The 19,098-nt window shown below is 39.6% G+C and overlaps 1 protein-coding gene across 1 annotated transcript in view; it reads right to left on the bottom strand.

Moving 5' to 3' along the window:
- LOC310903614 (uncharacterized protein) overlaps window positions 1-19,098 on the bottom strand; it is a gene marked incomplete at its 5' end in the record, with an annotated part of 260,258 nt that overhangs the window by 48,858 nt on the left and 192,302 nt on the right. The window lies entirely within an intron of this gene.

A 19,098-nucleotide genomic window follows, 5' to 3' on the forward strand; every position in this document is an offset into this window, starting at 1 on the left:
CCACAAATATCTACTGTGTTTACCATTTGTCCCCCAGACCCTCAAGCCTAGGGCCCTGCATCAATGCTCAGGATCTGCTAGCAGCATTTTCCATCGTGTCATGTAGCTGCAAGCAGTAACCAGGACTGAGCTTTGAGTGGGAGCAGGTCACATCACGGAACAGAGGTTCTGGGTCAGACCAAATGGTCCATCTTAGCTCAGTATCAGGAGGCCTCAAACAGAGAAGTTTAAATATAGCATAAGCATGGATACACTGCTAGCATGCAGCAACTTTTGATTCATGCACTTTCTAACCCAGAGGGGGCAAGTTTCGACTTCAATGGATTTTTCTTTCATTAATTTGTTCAATGCCTTTTTGAAGCTCTAAAAACTTATAGCATCAACTGATTGTCCTCTGAGGGGAAAAAATTCTATAGCTTAAACAAATGTTGTGTGAAAAAGTATTTCTCTTTCAGAGTTCTGTTCATTTTTATCATCTATCTCCAGAATTGCAGCTATTGACAAGATTTTCCCATCATACCCAATACAGACTAAAATACAAAGACTATCCAGTTCTAAAAATCTTCTTTCTCTCAAAGTGAGCCATGAAATTGGGCACTGAACAGCAGCTTATCTCCTTCTCATCGTACAAAAATACAAATCTAATAGGAATGACTAAGAAAATTTTCCAGCCTGCTAGGTGAAGGTACAGAATGCTCTTCAACATCTGTATGCCTGGATGTGTGTATAGATGATCTGAGTACACACACAAAAAGGCAGAGAACACATACTTTGCATATTTAGTCAAAAGCCTCAAGATTTAACTGCTTGATGTGATCAGGAACAATGACAGACATCAACCTTTTTCTCATTTCTTCGTGGAGACAATATTGATTGGCTTTGTATAAAGCTTTTCCTACACCGGACAAGATGAAAACCAGGGAAACTGCACTATGTGGCTAGGAGTTTGGCGTACTTGAGGATAAAAACTCAGCTCGGCAGCTGTATGGCACATTTGTTCATACAGAGCAACTAAGTCATGAGACAGAAAACCCTCACCTGCCTGTTAATGCAAAGCCACCCAGTAACACACAGTCGAAACAGCTAGTTACAGGACTTCACAATAAAGATGCAAACAAGGAGGGCAACAAAGATGGTGAAGGGTCTAGAGGTCAAGATGTATGAGGAGCAGCTGACGTCCCTTGGTTTGTTCAGCCCAGAGCAGAGCAGGCTGAGGGGAGGCCTCATGGCGGCCTGCAGCTCCCTCACGAGGGGAGCGGAGGGGCAGGCGCTGAGCTCTGCTCTCTGGGGACAGCGACAGGACCCGAGGGAACGGCATGGGGCTGGGACAGGGGAGGGTCAGGCTGGGGGTTAGGGAAAGGTTCTGCACCCAGAGGGTAGTCGGGCACTGGGACAGGCTCCCCAGGGCAGCAGGCACAGCACCGAGCCTGACAGAGTTCCAGAAGCATTTGGACAATGCTCTCAGACACATGGGATGGTTTTTGGGTGGTCTTGTGCACAGCCAGCAGCTGGACTCGATGATCCTTGTGGGTCTCTTCCAACTCAGGATATTCCATCATTCTATGATTCATATTTCCTTTAGTTGAACTTTGTGCCTAGCGCTTCAGCCAGTTTTCAATTCACCTCACCTTCCACTTATCCAATCCATTATGTCCCCAACAGACAATAATATAACCGTTCTCTACTAAACTGAATCAGAAAACCACAGAACCTTTTGGATTCACAGTAAAGCAATACTAATCTTCTGTTCTCTTGTCAGATGAAAAGAAGACAAGGTCCTAAAGAAGGAAGTATATGTCCTTATACACTACTAAGGCCTATATCAGTAGCATAGAACAAAAAATCTTGATTCCCTTAAGGACTGAATTATCCTATGGCCATGCAAATTTTCTGGGACATGATAGTCACCATGATGTCTGTCAGATGTCACGTTCCTTGCAACTCTAATAGGAGCAACCGAGCTTACGGCAGGCCCAGAAAGATGGTCTTCATTGTTCTGCTGCTTTCCAGGCAGCACGTCCATGATCATGGATTGTCTCTATCCCACTCTATCTCCTAGTCCAAAATCCAAATATTTTGTGCAAAGCCTGATTGGATTTTCATCTAAAGATGAGATTTGGTCACTCTCATCCAAAAACCAAAGAGTATTTCATAGGCCTGCTTGGCATGTGCAGCTTAGAGCTCTGTTGAACTTGAAAGATCCACAAGGTGTGACCAGATCCACAGACTGGTACCTCACACTCTCACCTATTTCCCGGTGGAAAGACTGCAGCACTAGCATTTTACAGATAGCCAGATAAACTCAGAGGCCATATGCAAGTGGGATCTAGAAGATTTTAACTTGTTTAGTGTGTCTATAATTTAATTCTTTTCAGTTCAAATGGGATTTCAGTCAAGAAAAATCAATAGCAGCTCTGCCTTTAAGCCTTGTTTCTGAGGGCTAAGTGACCCTTTAGCCTGTTAATCCATAAATGGCCTGTTCCCCATTCTTTTTTGTTTCTGATTTCATACCTTTGATCCTCTCAAAATCTATTTTCCCCAGGCACTTAATGTCTGTGATTAATTTGGATATTTCACACTTTGCTGTGTGTGGAAGTCAAGTTTACTTACAATCGTAAATGAACCAGGCTATAAATAAAGTCATCACTGCACAGTCTGATTTACAGAGCTCCTTTCCTTTTCAGGTTATTCAAAGCATCTGTATTACAAGCTGTTGGTTCCAATTAAAAGAGGATCAAGATGCATAGAGCTAATTTCACCTTGTGTAGCGAAATATTTGCCACCAGACAAAATGAATACAAAAAATGCAGATATTCTGTTACTATACAACTTCAAAACTTCTGCACCTATAAATCCGGAGCAGCACAACACCCAGCTACAGACTCACTATTAATTTTCAAAATTGAAAGGATTGCTACATTTCTCCCTTAATAAAGTCATATAAGGTAATGCAAATTATTGAACAAAATTATGTTTATTTCCTAGTTTTCAAATTAAACAGTCACAAATGCTGCGATCAGTACAAACATCTCTCTTCCTCATTATTCCAATACTGGAGAAATTACTGAAATACTGCCCGATCACTTCTGTTTTGTCAAGGGTCATTAAGAATTTCACAGTATGTTTCAGACAATCCCAGGGCAGCAAAGCATCCCAAAATGTCTGCAGAGGATAAAGCACTCTGACAATAGACTGTTGTCTGCTAATCCAGTGTAGAAGCAACACAGGTGAGAAAAGTAACCCAATAATTTGAGAAGGGCTTGGTAAAAGATGAGTTTCAGAAGCTCATTAATTTTTTTCAACTATGAGGTGAGCTAATAAAAGCTATCACCTCCCCCTGAAAATCAAGGCTCGAAAATGCACAGAAGTAGTCAAATATGAAATGAAGGCCCATGGAAAAACATACTAAGATGAACAAGCAAGGGGAAAAGTGATGTTCTGCTTAAAAAATGTTGTATGTCATTATTACATGCAAAACGCATTTTCTGTATTTGATTAAGAAATTGGCAGGTTTTTGGAAACCTCTCTTCAGGGAGCAGAAATTACTCTTTTAAGTGATATTCTCTATACACTGGTCAGGTGTGTTTGTGTGTTCTTTGTTTTCTTTTTGTCAGCAGCAGTAAGAGATGATGTAGGTAAAAGTGGGGGAAAAGAAGAGGAGGAGGGTGAAAACACATCTGGCTTCTTTATGGGCTTGGCTTATGAGTCACTTCTGAAAGCAAGAAGAGTTGGTGGCATATCCTGAGTGTTTCCAGCAGAAATCAACAGCATGCCCTAAATCCGTTCAGTGCAAGTAATGTATGTGTATTTGCCTTCATTGAAGTGCTCTGGTGCTCCACAGTGAAGTTAAAGAGCCGAAGGAACTTCTTGTGAGGGAAAGACAATACAAAACATGCTCAAAGCAGAAATAATGTTCTATTTTTTCAAGTATCAAATTTAGAAAAAAAAAATGTTTCAATATCTACATTAAGCTTACTGAGACACTAATTTCCAGCTCAGGAGTCAATTAGGAAGTAGAACATTTGCCTGCAGTTACAAAGTTGCCCTCAATCAGAAAATGAGAAAAATTGAAATTTAGAAGAAGCAGGAAAAATGAAATAACGTAATTCTAAAGATTCTTTACATAACTTTCTTCTGTAAAGATAGAATGGTAAGAACTTCAGTAAAGTAAATAAAATTCCCCCTGTTCCTCTGAAAACTCTCTTCAGTAACAAACTTAAAAGATTGAGAGAGAGAGACAGAAGCTAGATTAGTGTAGACTTGGCTTCATCTTGCCATATTGGACAGAAATGGTCATAATTAATTAATGACATATGCTGAGAGCACTGTAGGAAAAAAAATACTTGAAAATTCATTTTAATGCACCTTTAAATTCAAAAGGTCCATATTATCAGGAAAAACTGACACCTCGGGTCAATCATTTTCCTCTGGTGTAAAACTCAAATGCATGTTTCTTTATGGTCTGTTAAGCATTCAGCATTACTTGTCATATTCTTTTTTCTAGATATAGCGTTACATTTTTAAGCTTTTGCCTAAAATTTTCATATATATTTGTGTTAGAAATTATATTCAATGTTAATCCAGGACCAAAGACACTGGAAAGTAATTCAAATACCCCCGTGCCAACATAGTAATGTCTAGCCATGGGACTGGAACTGCTTTCGCTACCAGTGGAAAAATACATAAACCCATTTAGCTCAGTCTAACACCGTTAGAATCTGTGTCTCCCCCCAAACTGTGTTCTATTAGCAAACCATAACATGATTTCCTTCAAAGTTTTAAAAGGGTATTATTTACAAGTTTTTCTCTGCCAAGTGCAGTGTTTCATGGCACTGCCCACAGAATGAGTCCAACATAGGAGGCTGATTACTGATCTGATTTAATATGAGCCAACAGTGGCAAAAGAGAACTAAATGTTGACACATTTAGTTTCTGTACACTGATACACCAATCACATCTTCTCTCTTCAATTTCTAATTGTAAAGAGACAAAAATAAATCAATCTACTCAGTGATAACCACCCATTCATATTCTATTCCTTGGCTTTAGATACCACTTTTACCGAAGGGGTGTTGGATTAGGTGTCCTTTTTCTTTAGTTCCACTCAGAGTTTCATACTCTTATCTATTAAAAATACAGCTACCTTCTTTCTAAACAGGCATGACCCAGAAACAGAAGGTGGGTAGTTACATTTAAACATGTGCTCATGCTACTTCAGTCAAGGTGACCAGACAATGTGGGAGAATAATGTTCACTCAGCAAAGTTCTTCTTCTGAAGAAGGGAGGTCTTAATACCTCTAAAAAGGCACAAGCACCTAGGAAGCACTTACTGTTGTGCTATTGTCACCAAGCTGATTGGATTCCGCAACTGTTTCTAACTCCTTAGCATACAAAATACTGTAGATTAAACTAAAAATGTAGTCCTCCCAATCATGAGGATGAACGTAACTCTTGGATGCGTTTAACTAAGGTACACTGATAATGAACACGCCACCAGTAAAAAAAAAAAAAAAATATATATATATATATATTTTAATTGAAAGCATCTAGGTTTCTATGCTTTATGAAACAGACAACTCATCATTTACTATCTGCAGTGTACATGAAGTCTTAGAATGAAAACACAAAGTCATAGAAGTAATCAATTAGTATTTTTTTGGTTATGCGAGAAAATGAATATAATTATTTTTCTTTATTCCAAAAAGGCACTTATTTTTCTCATTAGCAGAGTAAATGAAGTTATATGTTTTGATAACTGCGAGGAGTTCATTTTTTTTTTCATAAGTTCATGCAAAATTTCAACATGATCAAGTACTGTTTATTCAAAACTAATGGTTTGGGAAACCCTGTTACAGCTGTGTCGCTAATGCTGCTTCTTTCAGCAAATCTGCCTCGAGTACACTGACGACAAAGAAAAAAGTCTTAATATTTTAATCTCTGTAGCATCACTCCCAGAAATTCATATGCGAACACTTCAATGCTGTGCAATGACATGAGCTAAGGAGTATTTAAAATGTCGACACGACACACTGAGGGTAGCATGCCAACACTTGGTACAAATATCTCACTTCTGTCCATTTCAGGGCTTTGGGAACCCACCAGGTACACCAGGCACTTCTCCTTTTGTGTTTCTTAAAGCATAAATTGCTTTCTACATGGGAGACTTGCAACAAAGCAAAGCAAATACACAAAACCAACCACCCAAGCAGTCCCGTATATAACCACTTGTCTGCTATGCTGGGAGTGAATTTGTACTCAAATTCTTTTTCTTCACTTTTAGGAGGGGGAAAGCTAGAGCCAGGTGCAAGGAAGCAGGCAGGAAAATTGTTCCATATATCTAAACCCACAGACCTTGTAGAGATGTCACTGGAAACTCCCCTATTTCTGTCACAAATCTTACTGTATGTGAAAGTTTCTTTAAATTTCAGTTCCTAGAGCCAAGCAGAGCATCTCAGCCCTCATTCATACACGCACACATATATACCCTGATCTATATTTGCTTCTGGCTTTCATTAAGATCAAGTTTGTGTGACTAGAGCAAAACAAGAAATGCATATTCACTACCAACCAGGCAGAGATAATTTGTGCTTAAGGGTTAGGGACAGCCACACCATCCCATGACAACGAGTGGTTTTGCATTGATCACAGCTGCATTCGAGGAAGGGAAGGCAGATGCCTACTGTGCTGCTGTCACCTCTATAAATCAGCTCCCTTACGGTCCCTCATTTTTTTCATCAGTTTCATTTTTTCTCAGACTTAAGACTGTCCTTCTTACCATGCACTAAGAAAAAGATGGTGTAGAGCTCTAATACCATAAGTTTTCAGAAGCCACACTTTTCTTCAACACAGTGGACTTGTTTCTTGTACCTTTTGTTCCTTTCCAGACAAACAGTGGGAGTACAATGAACTGCAAGTTTTGCAAAGGGATGAGCAGAAGTGGAGTCTTAATAATAATAATAACAAAAAAACAGCAATAACTGAGTAATATACTTCAGCTTGCAGTTGCCAGCCAAGAAGGCCACATGGGAAATCAACTCTTCCATTTTCCTAGCAAACAGACTCACCCCACACTTTACTGCCTCCCTACTAAGCCTATTTATGAAATGTAAACACAAAAACCAAAAAAAAAACCAGAGCAACAAAAAAGAGATGCAGTTGGAGAAGTTCTCAAAAAGTGAGGTAATTAGTCATGAACAAGCTGAAAATCCTTGCTGGTAAACTTTCAATCAGTACACTTAGAAAATCCTCAAGCCTCTTTTTGGAAATACTTACATTAACGCTCCTTTCCTTGTAGATTAAAACATGCTGGAGATCATCCATCTCACAAAACGCATTTGAATCGCTCTTTTATTTCACAGTTTCATTTGCAGGAGCACAGGTATGCAGACAGGCTGAGGACTCTCAGCCTACCCCATATCCTGACGTTTTGGCAAGAGCAGTCAGTCGTGCTTTGCTTTCCTTGCTGCCTGCTGAAAAGCTGGGCTGCTAAGATTATGTAGCTTTTCAACATTAAAACTGGTGTTTCTCATTTAAATAGTTTAACACTAATGTCCTCAAGTGTCTGTCCCCCTTGTGCTCCTCTTGCTTTTACTGACACTTATGTGGCAGATGGTGCAAATGGCTTGACATATGCTTGTTGCCTCCATGCAGGAAAGGAAAATGACACCACTGCTGAAACCTTGGACATGGCCCTCCGGAGCCAAGACTCGCTGGCTGAGAAGAGCAACATCTGAATATTAAGTTTGGAGTGTTTGGGTGACTTTACGTTCCTTGCGGTATCTTTTCTCTCTCATTTTTCAGACTCTTTTTGCCTCTCCTTTACGTGCACGTTGTTGCACCTACCAGGTGTGAGAAGACTCCACTGCACTGCAAGACACCTTGTGAAGCAGAGCATTTATTTCCTGCGCTTTAGTCCAAATCCTTACAGGAATGTGGGTAAACAGTTCTCTGATAATTTACAAGCCAATTCCCTACTTAAAGGATGTGTTTTTTTGAAATATTCCTTGAACTACATGAGTCTGTAGGAGCATTGCGTTTAATGCACAGATACTTCTAGGAACAACTCCACTCATTTGAAGGTAACCTGCACCTTCTTGTAACTGGGAATAGAGGAAAGGGCAGCAAGGTGTACATCATCAATGTCTTTGGCTAGCACTGCTTAATAAACTAAGTGGGAAATTCTCATCTAAGCTGCAGCTTCGGTGTGGTCTCATGAAGAATGAGTAACGTACATACCTTGGGATTAGCTAAAAAATAAATCTCACATTCATTAGCTGGTCAAAATTGACAGGAGAACTGGCCAGAAAAAAAAAAAACTCTTTTGTTGTAGATGTTACTAGAAAAACGTTGTTGGTTTGTGGTTTTTGTTTTCTGTTTTGTTTTGTTTTGTTTTTTCCCCTGAAAAAGCAGATTCATTAGAATGGAAGTAGCCTCAGACCAACTTCTGAGAGGAAGCAGGAAAGTAGGAATAATTGGCTTCCTGCCAATGAGATGCTGAAAACCCCAGACTTCCTGGCAGCGCAACTTTGCCTTGGTATTCGTGATCCAGGGGTCTTTCAGCTCCTTGCAACAGCATGAAGCTACAGGAGCATGTCTTTCCAGATAGTAGGGACCTTAATGTCTCTGGAGCCACAGCTGGTACCGGGACTTGCAAAATGCTCAAGCACTGTGCTGCGAAGAAGCTACAATTCTAGTAAACTAGAAGCTACAGAAATAGAGCTGTCAGCTCTGATTTGTATTTTATGCTTTTGGAACTGATTATTTTTGTTCATTTGAGATCCTTCTTCCCAGATTTTATCAAAGGAAGATTTTCGATTTTACACCCAGAAAAAAAGGAAACTGAACATGACTGAATGGAATGCATCATCCTACTGTGAAAGCTGACTGTCAAGAACAGAGCTGTAAGTAAACGCATAAAATTACATTTTGGCTACATTTATGTGAGTATTCCACAAACTACCTAAAACACCTTTCTGTTCCTCAGAGTGCAGTTTTCAGTGATCCAGATTTCTCTGAGACCTTAAGAATTCCAGAACAATTCACACAACTTTAACTTCTTAACTTGCTACTTAGCATTGCATTGGAATGAAACACTGAAAATACTTCAGGAATCAGCAGCGGGGTAATGCAAAATGTTCAAGAGGCAGAAGAGTACAGAAGTAGTTATTCCCAGGACATGGAATGTCTACTTACTTTGTCCAACTCTGTATCTTTATATCTGCATTAACACTACATTAATGAAATCTGTGCAGCCACATTGACCTGTGAAGTAAAGTATTTTAGGGAATCAGGTGTCATTTTGTTCCTCCAAGCATTTACATTAATTTTGCATTACGCATGCAACTCCACACTTTCCCATTTACTAGATACACAGTAAACTCTAATTGCAGTCAATAATATACATTAATAGCCTCCAACTGAATGTTTACTAAGGTATGCTCAAATACTTGAAGCATAGCATCAACATTTCACAAACCATTTCATCTCAACATGAAGATGTGTTTATTTTCCTGCTAGATTAAAGGCAAGTCTGCAATATCAATATCTAACATACATATTGAGAGGAAATTCCTTGTTTCTTAAATCCTGTCAGCACTCGTGCTGGAAAGCTCTTTGGGACCGACTGGATCGTATTCTTCTAAAATGTTACCACCAAATGGCAGAAAAGTTGATGTTACTATTCTCTTTTTTTTTTTCCATCTTTTTCTTTTTTTTTTCTTTTTTTTTTTTTTTTTCTTGATGGAAAGACAAGGATCCCCTGTTAGGCAACCTTTGCCAGGGATTAATTCACTGGAAAATTGCTTCTCTACTGGTTGTTTTTTTCCCCACGGAACTGCATCTGATTGTCTCCAGTGGCAGATTAATATACAAAGAAGACAGACATGTCCAAGAATTACTTTACCTTTTCTGGTTTCAGATTACATATATTAAGCAGTTCTGTACTACTCTTTTCAATATTTGCAGTATATTTTTCCAATAACTTAACTATCCCAAGCCATTATTAGACACATAAATTTTGTCAGTGTTTTTCTTCCAGCTCAGTCATGATTCTCTAAGGTTTTTACATAGTCACTGAGGTAAGAAAGATTTCCACACACATAAAGAAACAAAAGCTGAGGGGGGAAACAGCCCTTTCAAGAAGAAATGGGCAGTTTCTTCGGATGGACAGAGGTGAGCAGACACAAGTTAACAGAAAAGTCTTTCTCAAATAATAACCGAAGAAGCAGCTTTCCCCAGCATCTCAAGATCTTTTTTACCCGTCTGTGTATCAGCACGCCACAGATCTTGTTACAAACAAGGCAATACAGTTTTGCAGGAACCCTTGATTAGGTTACAGGCAACAACACATCATTGAAACCATCAGTGTTACTGCTGCACAGCATCTCAAAACCAAACTGACATGGAAGTAGGTGACCTTTCCTTATGACATGCTAGGTATTTGCCTCCCCCATCAGATTTGTGCACATTTTTGTGTTGCATAAGCAACTTAACTGGGAGAAGGAACTTTTTTACAGGTGTAAACTGTTATTTTCTCAAACAACTCTTAACACGAGTGACCACAAAACTGCAAGGGTAAAAATGCACTTTGAGCAAATAACCAGCACATATCGCTTATCTCTTAAACAAAAAGGGAGCACCTAAATATGAGCTGTTTAATAGAAGTCACTTAAATAACTTAATTTGAGTGATAGCACTTGAATTATTATTAGGAAAAAAATTTAAGATCTTTTAGTGCAACTAATGTTGTGCTGTCTGTTTCAATGAAATTTTCATTTGCCAGTCATTATTATTTTGGTGGAAGACTAAATTATTTGCTGCTTGTCACTGAGGGGCATAGTGTAGGCAAAATTTAAGAAGTTGACAAGTTAGATGATAGAAATGAATAAAATTTATGTTCTTATGAACCTAATGGCAAGTAATTATCTCTGAACTGGCAGTACAAATGTGCTTTTTCATCATGAATACCTGACATGTATTAGAAATTTCCAGAAGACATATTATTTATACGGTGAAGCAACAGAGTGGAAAACTTGTTAAATATATGGCTTCTGCATCCAGCATTTAATAGAAAAGTTTAATTGAGTGGCGAACCCTTTAGAAGATTTTTATGCCGTGTTAAGAGGCAGATGCTAAGAAATAACAACAAAAAACATCCTCCTAAGTCAATATCCTGCTTTTTTTTTTTCCTATTTTTTTCTTCTTTTTCAACATTTATCTGTGTCCCAGATTTGGCTCCAATGTATGTTCTGGTCACAGACTCGGTGTTAACAAAGCTTGTTGAGAGAGGATGTGTGCATGTGTGCCTACGTTACACAAGAGACAACATCACAAAATACAGCATCTCATAAGAGTAATATTAAAGCTGTAAGTCAGCACCCAAAAAGTTGCATTAGTCATAATTATGGCTGATTGTCCTACCTTAGTTCTCTTTCATGTGCCTAGGTATTCTCACATACCTAGCACACAAGTCTTTATTCATCCTTTTTCTCCCCTAAGGTAGGAGCTCTGCCTCATTTGGATGCACAGCTCTCTATTCAGCATTTTGTGTATGACCCCGTACCTCATTTAGTAAACAATATTCAGATCCTGCTAGAAAGACAGAATGTTTAATTTCCTTGCAGACTTTACTGCATTACTCATCCCTTAAGTACTTAAGTGCTTCACTAATAATTTATCCTCACAATATCCCTGAAAGATGAACAGCTGGTATTATCCAAATTTACAGATGAGGAAACAAAGCACAGAGAAATCAAGGTCAAGCGTACCTGTTAAATGTAGGTGCTTATTTTGAACATCTAGCCCATGTTACTGCACTGCACCCAGCATATTTCAGGTTTTCCCCTGCTACGGCTGTGAAGGTTCAAGAGTAGCTGGAGCAGCCCCTGGGGAAAGCTCAGTGAGCCTGTCCTGCTCCGAGCTGAACCGTTTTCAGGCACCCAAAGCAGGAGGCCAGGCAGGGAGTATTACAGCGACCCAGTGGCACTGGGTGCCAGCATGTGGACAACTGCAGGGTGCCCACAGGTGGTTTGGGGTATGGTTTCCTTGGCCATAGACAGCTTCATACAGCAGTTCTGTATAAGAGAGTTTTCCCCTTGAGAAGTTCTTAGCATGCCCTGTGCATTAGTCTGCAGGAAGCTTTAAAGCCTGTGCCTCAGAAGTTTTAAGAAGTAAATCAGGCCCACTCACTGCAGTTGGTTTTAAAGTACTTTTCCAAGAAAGTATTTTTAAGTTATGTAGGAGTAATACTCGTTCAACCTGTATAAAAATTATCTCAAAGAGCTTCTTATATACAAATAGTCAGGCATTGCTAACTGATTCCTGGGGCTGACACATCCCAAAGTGACTAAGCAAGTACATCTGATACTTTGCAGTATTCTTTTTAAATAATAATAATAGAAATAATACTGGGAAACCAGTCGTCTCTCCAGTTTTCTCTAGTCTTCAAGACAGCACTACCAAATTACATCACAATACATCACCTTATCCATTATCCCCATTCAAATTGGAGTAACTTTAGCATACTTTCGATAACTGGTTGTATATGCCTTTAGCACTGGATCTGACGAATTGATCTCAAAACATACCTCTAAGGAACAGAAACACAGCAGTCTGGAAGGACTGATGTTAAGAAGACATGTTTCTTAATGCTTTGAAACATTGCTGATTGCACAATTAAATTTTCCAAACTTTTGCATATTGCTGACCTTGGTAATAATGACACATCCTTTGCATTAATAGGGATGCAGTAGAACCAACTCTGTTCTCTTTCTTTGTGGCGAAAGCCATTCCACAAATACACAATTGTAAATAATATCAATTACACAGAAAGACATAGTACAATAAATTATTTTAAATATTATGCACATTACCCAAAGTTCCAGGACATACACATAAGAATCATGACTGTCGATACCACACATTAAGGGTATAACTGGCCCTAGACCGAAGACATCTGAATTTGGGTACCTACATATAGGCATCTACTTCCTTACACGTGCCTTTTCAATGGCCTAGCTTATTCTGGGCAGCCTGCACAGACATGGCTCCAATCATGCAATCACAGAACCATTGGGTTGGAAAAGCCCTCCAAGAGCACCTGGTCCAACCATCCCCTACCACCAATGTCACCCACTAAACCATGTCCCTAAGCACCACGCCCAACCTTTCCTTGAACACCCCCAGGGACGGTGACTCCATCACCTCCCTGGGCAACCCGTCCCAATGCCTGACTGCTCCTTCTGAGAAGAAATTCCTCCTAATTCCCAATCTAATTTCCAGGATGATGCAAGTTTCCCCTAATCCACGTATCACCCTAACAGTCTGTGCGTTAGCCTGCAGATGTGAATGCTGGGCACTACTTTGAATACTTCTTGATTTCATCACGACATCCACTGGGGATATTATGTTCACAAAATCACAAAAGCAATGAGGCAGTCTCCTTTTCACAATGTGGCTCACAGTACGGAAAGTCACAGCATGACTTTCCAAAGTGAGAAGAAGTATTACCTTTGAATGGCTTTTACTGTACTTTAAAACACGGATGGATGTAGACACTGGGTGATAAAATAACGTCTTGAAAGATTGTATGTCCAAACTCATTGCTCCCTAGGCTATTCCATAATGGGATCTGAGAAGAGAGCATATCCCACTTTTTTTTTTTTTTTTTTTTTGTGGGATTTTCCCACATTTTCACAAAGCTCCCCATCACAGGTAGCATCAGTCTCAGAACATAGAATTGACCTACTATTGAGCTGGCACCTCAGAGAGAAACAGTGAGTGAGCTTAGTTAACCGAAAATAAACTTGGTTAAAATAAAAGCTTTCAGCCACCAAAGAAGAAAAACTGAGCTTTGTTGTAGTATTTCTGTCTTTACTGCCGTTCCACTATCAAAATTTGCTGAATGTTGCTCAAGAATATTACACTATATTAGCACAAAATTACTAACAACGTTAGTATCGGAAGGAAAACATCTTGAAAAGCAGAAACCCCTCACAGCTGCTATGCGAGGTTGGCACTCCAAAATGAATTTTCCATTTTAGGAAAAGAAACTCGCTTCTTTCAGCAAGTTTGTTTTCATTGCATTATTTCATGACACACAGAAAATGCATTTGATGGCAACACAACAGTTTATGTCTTTAACACATATAAAGCTGCATTTTATTATCTGCTACATCCATGAAACACCAATAGGTATAAAGAAACAGAATTTGTCTTCTATTACTTGTATGTGGCAGAGGGACAATACCAGTGAAGAGCCACAGGATTAGAGAATCAGCACACAAGTACATCCTTCTGTTAATAGAAAAGTTAAGTACAATGTATTTCCTAACCAGAAATGCCTCAGAAATCAGTCTGTATCTACCAAACTACCTAGACTGTATACTCTTTTCTAAGTATACTGAATGGTTGTTTGATTATTTTTCCACCAGCAGAAGGAGCTCTTTATTAAAAGAAAAGTGTACCAATTCAGTTTATTGGAGGTTTACAGCTTTTTTGGCTCCTCCTAGTCAAAGATCAAAGAATTTAACATACATGGTGGATCTGGGGGAAAAAGGGAAAATGAAAACAAACAAACAAACAAAAAGAAAAAAATAAGAAAAGGAAGAAAAATACACGGAAGTACAGCAAAGGCAGTATGCTTAAGAAATCATCTTCTGAAAAATAATAAAAATATAAAAGTTATAAAACATATATTTGTGAGCTTACTGGGAGGAGTGCAGTACTTGAAGCAAGGAAAAATATTCTGAGCTAACTACCTGAAGTCACAGCACCTGATTTTTCCTCTGTACACAGCAAAGCAAGCCAAGAAAGTTCATTTTCTGTCATTATAACACTTGTCTGATTAAAATAATCAGTTTAGACACTCTAATAGCAAAATTTTATGTTAAACATTAGAAAACTGATACCTGCTATTAGGTGTGGGAATATGGACAAAAGGAAAACTTGAACGAGACATTAAAAATGAATCTTTGATCTCTGAAAAGTGAACGGTTCCCTAAAGATTTCCATTACAGGTTCTCAGCATGCCTACACATGCTTTAGCAATTCAGTGCTACCAAGCAAAAATAGTAAAGGTTTAAGGTCGGCTTCTATTGTCCTAGCAGGAGAGAGAAGATAAAGCACTAAGCAGCAGCTATCTTCAGTTACCTAGGATTATATAAACCTGAAGAATTCTCTTTTATTTCAAACCCATGCTGGGCAAATAGAGTTACTTCTTAAATCAGAAGACTGCTGCATTAGCTTTCTGCAGATACATCATTACAGTTGTTATTACAGTAGTTTTTCTATAGGAATCGTAAGCAACTGTACAATTTTGGAAAGTTTCTCTGTTAAATACAGATATCCATTTCTCTTCCCTCTATCTTGTTTGAAGGGCAATAGATAAAATCTCTAATTCAAGTGAGTATTTGATGCTTTCACCTTCTCCTTTATCTCATATTCCTATTCTGTCCCCCTCCCTCCCACATTTTTTTTAACGTGGAATAGGGTCACACCTATTTCTCTTAAAGTATTTTAAAATGCACTGTTTTGTTGAGATTATAGTGTTTAAATCACACGATAACCACGGTCCCAGCCTGTGTAAGTCTATAAATGCACTAATTTTACTTAATGTTTTAAGCAGAATTCATCTCGCACAACCACGCCTGTAACTTTGGCAACTACTTTAAGACCCTCAGTGGAGAGGGACAGCAATGGTGCCACAAGGCAATTTATCACAATCACCTATACCATACAGGTAAGAGTGGAAAAGAAATGCCCTCTGGAACGGCTTCCTGTCTTCCTCACTTGGTAGTGACCACAGGAAGGCACGCAGATGATAAGCTCAGACTCGCACGTTATATTGGTACCTTTGGCAGGATGAGTCCCATCCATCACGGTCACACCTGAGCGTGTCCTGCAGTCCCAGCAGAACGCAGATAAGGAGGGCTTGTCCCAGAGCTTTCTGACTCACATCTCACAATGCCCACGTCATTACTCATCTCTCAGCGAGTGCACTGCCCTGCACCTATTGATCTCACCTTATTTATCCTTACCTACCAAATCTATTACCTGACCACAGCATGAACCACGTTTTCATTCTGCCTAATGGCTCGCCGTACTACTTCTCCCTGGAGATTATTCTCCCAGGCTGACCCTCACACAGGGAAGGAAAACGCAATCAAAGGCTTTAAACAGCACTCTCATCCTCCTTCAAGTTCTTCATTAAAGTGTATCTTCTACGGTCTTCTGCAAAATACAACCACCTTGCACCAGCCAGGCCATCAGACTACTGATTTATACGCACAATCCTTCCCTTACCCCACCCTTTGTCACTTGGCTTCTCCAAACCACTAAGCAAATACTTATAATCTACCTGTTGAATCCTTCCACAATCCTAAACTTGAAGCTCTCTGGGGAAAAGGTTGCTCTGAACTCTGTTAGTACACACAGCATACATGATTGTATAAGCCTCTATCCAGCAGCCACTGTCAGGCACATTATTACAAATAGCTGTTGCAGCCTACTGCTCCTGGGTTATAAAACAAATTTGTTTTTAAAGAGAAGATTATAGTGTCTCTCAGTCCTCCTATAAACTCAGAGGATTTATCAGAGACTGTGAACATTTTGTTAAAAGAGCTAGCAAACCATTCCTAGTGTAGCCACCTCCTTTGAGAATTTTACTGCAACTTGAGTAATTTTTTTAAAAACTCCTTTTGGGGTTATAACCGTTTGCTGTTATCTTCCTTTTCACATGAAACAAAGAGCTAAGCACCAATTTATCCCACTAAAGCTTAATCATTAAGTTAAGGTGACTAATTTAGGCCTATAAATATCTCTGAAGTGTCTTTCACATCTCAGTTACCTAATTCTGAAGGGGCCTATCTTCCTCTATTGACTAGAAGGAAAGCATAAGCAATTGCTTTGCTATAGCAGGTACTTCAGTGAAGTGTGTGAAAGTAAGCAAGCTGAATATTTTTGGAAACCCAAAGTCTATCTGTTTGATAAGTAAGAGACAATTAAAATCTCAGCATTAACTGTTTTGTAGAACCCTTTCATTTTAAAGGCAGCATCAGAGTTTCAGATCCTGCTCCGCGATTACCAACCTGACACATTTTGGAGAAAAACAGCAATGCACGGTGCCTTTGCAAAAAGCACGACAGGATAATATACGTGTCAGGAGACATGCTGAATGCACCTTCTCCATGTCAACTGAGCAAACCCAATTTAGCAAATTAAGATAGATGAAGAATGGATGTTGCGAGTGTTTCTCGTTTCACATGTGAAGCTGAGCTCATTAAGACATGCCTGAGAAATTCCAGTTTCTAAGCAGTGTTATAGCCTGGGCTTGTTTGTTTATAGTGCATGATACTTAATATATAATTATGACTACCAACTGAGACCTTTGGCTTATTCTTTTTTCTCTCTGTTTTGTCGCACACATCTTCCTGAGTAGTCACTGACCTCATTGGGACTACATTTCTAGTTGACTTTGCAGAAAAACTGTATCAGCATCAATAGGAAAATTTACTAAATTTACCAGTATTCGCCCAAGCATTACGGAGGTGAAAGCTTGTTTCCCTGCCCTGTCATTCACCAAAGCCAGAGAGACATGCAAAGGAAAGGGCACACTTGGATGACATGCGTCCAGAAACAGGAAACCTGCCACAGAGTTGGTTTAGTGGTTCTTCGTCACAGCCTTCGCACAGGTTGCTTACTTTGACCCCTGAAAATCTGTTCCTTTGCCGCAATTCCTGCTTGGCACCCACAGTTACTTCAGGAAACAGATTTTGCCCGGTGACCAGTTAGTTTGGCTATGCCCACCTTCTCTCATTAACTGGCAAAAAGTTCATTTGATGAAGACTGGCAGTATTCAAATACATTTGATTCCAGGCAGGAGGGAAAAGAGCCTCTCTCCCACCAGGGTGGAAAGGAGAAGTGCTGAGTCTGTTGGTCTGACATTGGGGTTTCTATTTTGGGGATTCTGCTTATCTGATCGTGGATTTGGAGAAAATCCTTTCATAGCTTTTCTTGTGCACTGTCAGTGGTGATAAAGCAAAGAATTGGGAGAAAAAAGCAGCTACCCTGCACTGTTGAGAACACCACTGACTTAACAGGAGAGAAAGGAAATATGGACAGTTGAAACTGGGTGTCCTGCTCAGAAGGAAAGCCTCTGATCTACGCCACCCTGCAGAATCAGGGAATAGATGTACTCAGATAACTTCACACAGCTCCGCTCATTAAAAGCAATAGTCTCAAAACAGATGGAGAAAGAACAGGGAGAAAGAACAGGCAGAATGGCTGAAGCAACAAACAAAAAAAAGTCACTTCTGTGACTTGTGAAAGAAGATCTCTCTTCATCCTGACTTCCCAGCCTCCCCCCCCCCCCGCCAAATTCATATTTTTTCAGGAGAAAAAAAGGCTGGAGAAAGGAGAAAATACAGCAGTTAGCTAATGGATGAGAGGTAACCAAAAAAAAAAATAGGAAAGGTATAAAGTGAGGGATTAATCTGAAGGATTTTAGAAACTGAAGGACTGTGCTGGAAGAGACATTTGTGTGACTCTGGGTGTGCTGGTTCAGGATTTGACCCCACTGAAAAATGAAAAATGTATTTTTTTTTCTTTTTGTTGTTGTTGGGGCGATGGGGGTAAGCTACTGGACCACTTTTCAGCCAGCTCAGGTCTCTAACCAAAACCACTGTATGGCCTCAAAAGTGGTCATGCCAGCACAGCACAGGGATGTGACTGAGCAGGGGCTGCTTTTTTTGCAGCCACCACACCCCTTCTCTGCCTAAATAACAGCATTTTTGTGCATCATGCATTAACCATCCAGTATCATGTCCTTTGATATATATATATATTTTTTTCTGCACAGTCCCACATGCTTGACAGAGCTGGTCAGATGTACCTGATGCATCTGATGCATAGGATCTGGAGCAGGGAGGAGGCTGTGGTATTTCTTGACTCTGCAGCACAGGAAGACCTCACACATTGGGATTTCACAGATCAGAAAGCTCTGATGCGAGTTAGAGAGCTCTGACTTCTGAGAAATCATGAGATCTGCCACTTGGTCCTGCTCAGCTCCTTGCCACAGTAATTTTCAGTCCTAATTTGTGACAA

The sequence above is a fragment of the Anser anser genome (genome assembly GCF_964211835.1).
Source record: "Anser anser genome assembly, chromosome: 1".
NCBI lineage: Eukaryota > Metazoa > Chordata > Aves > Anseriformes > Anatidae > Anser > Anser anser.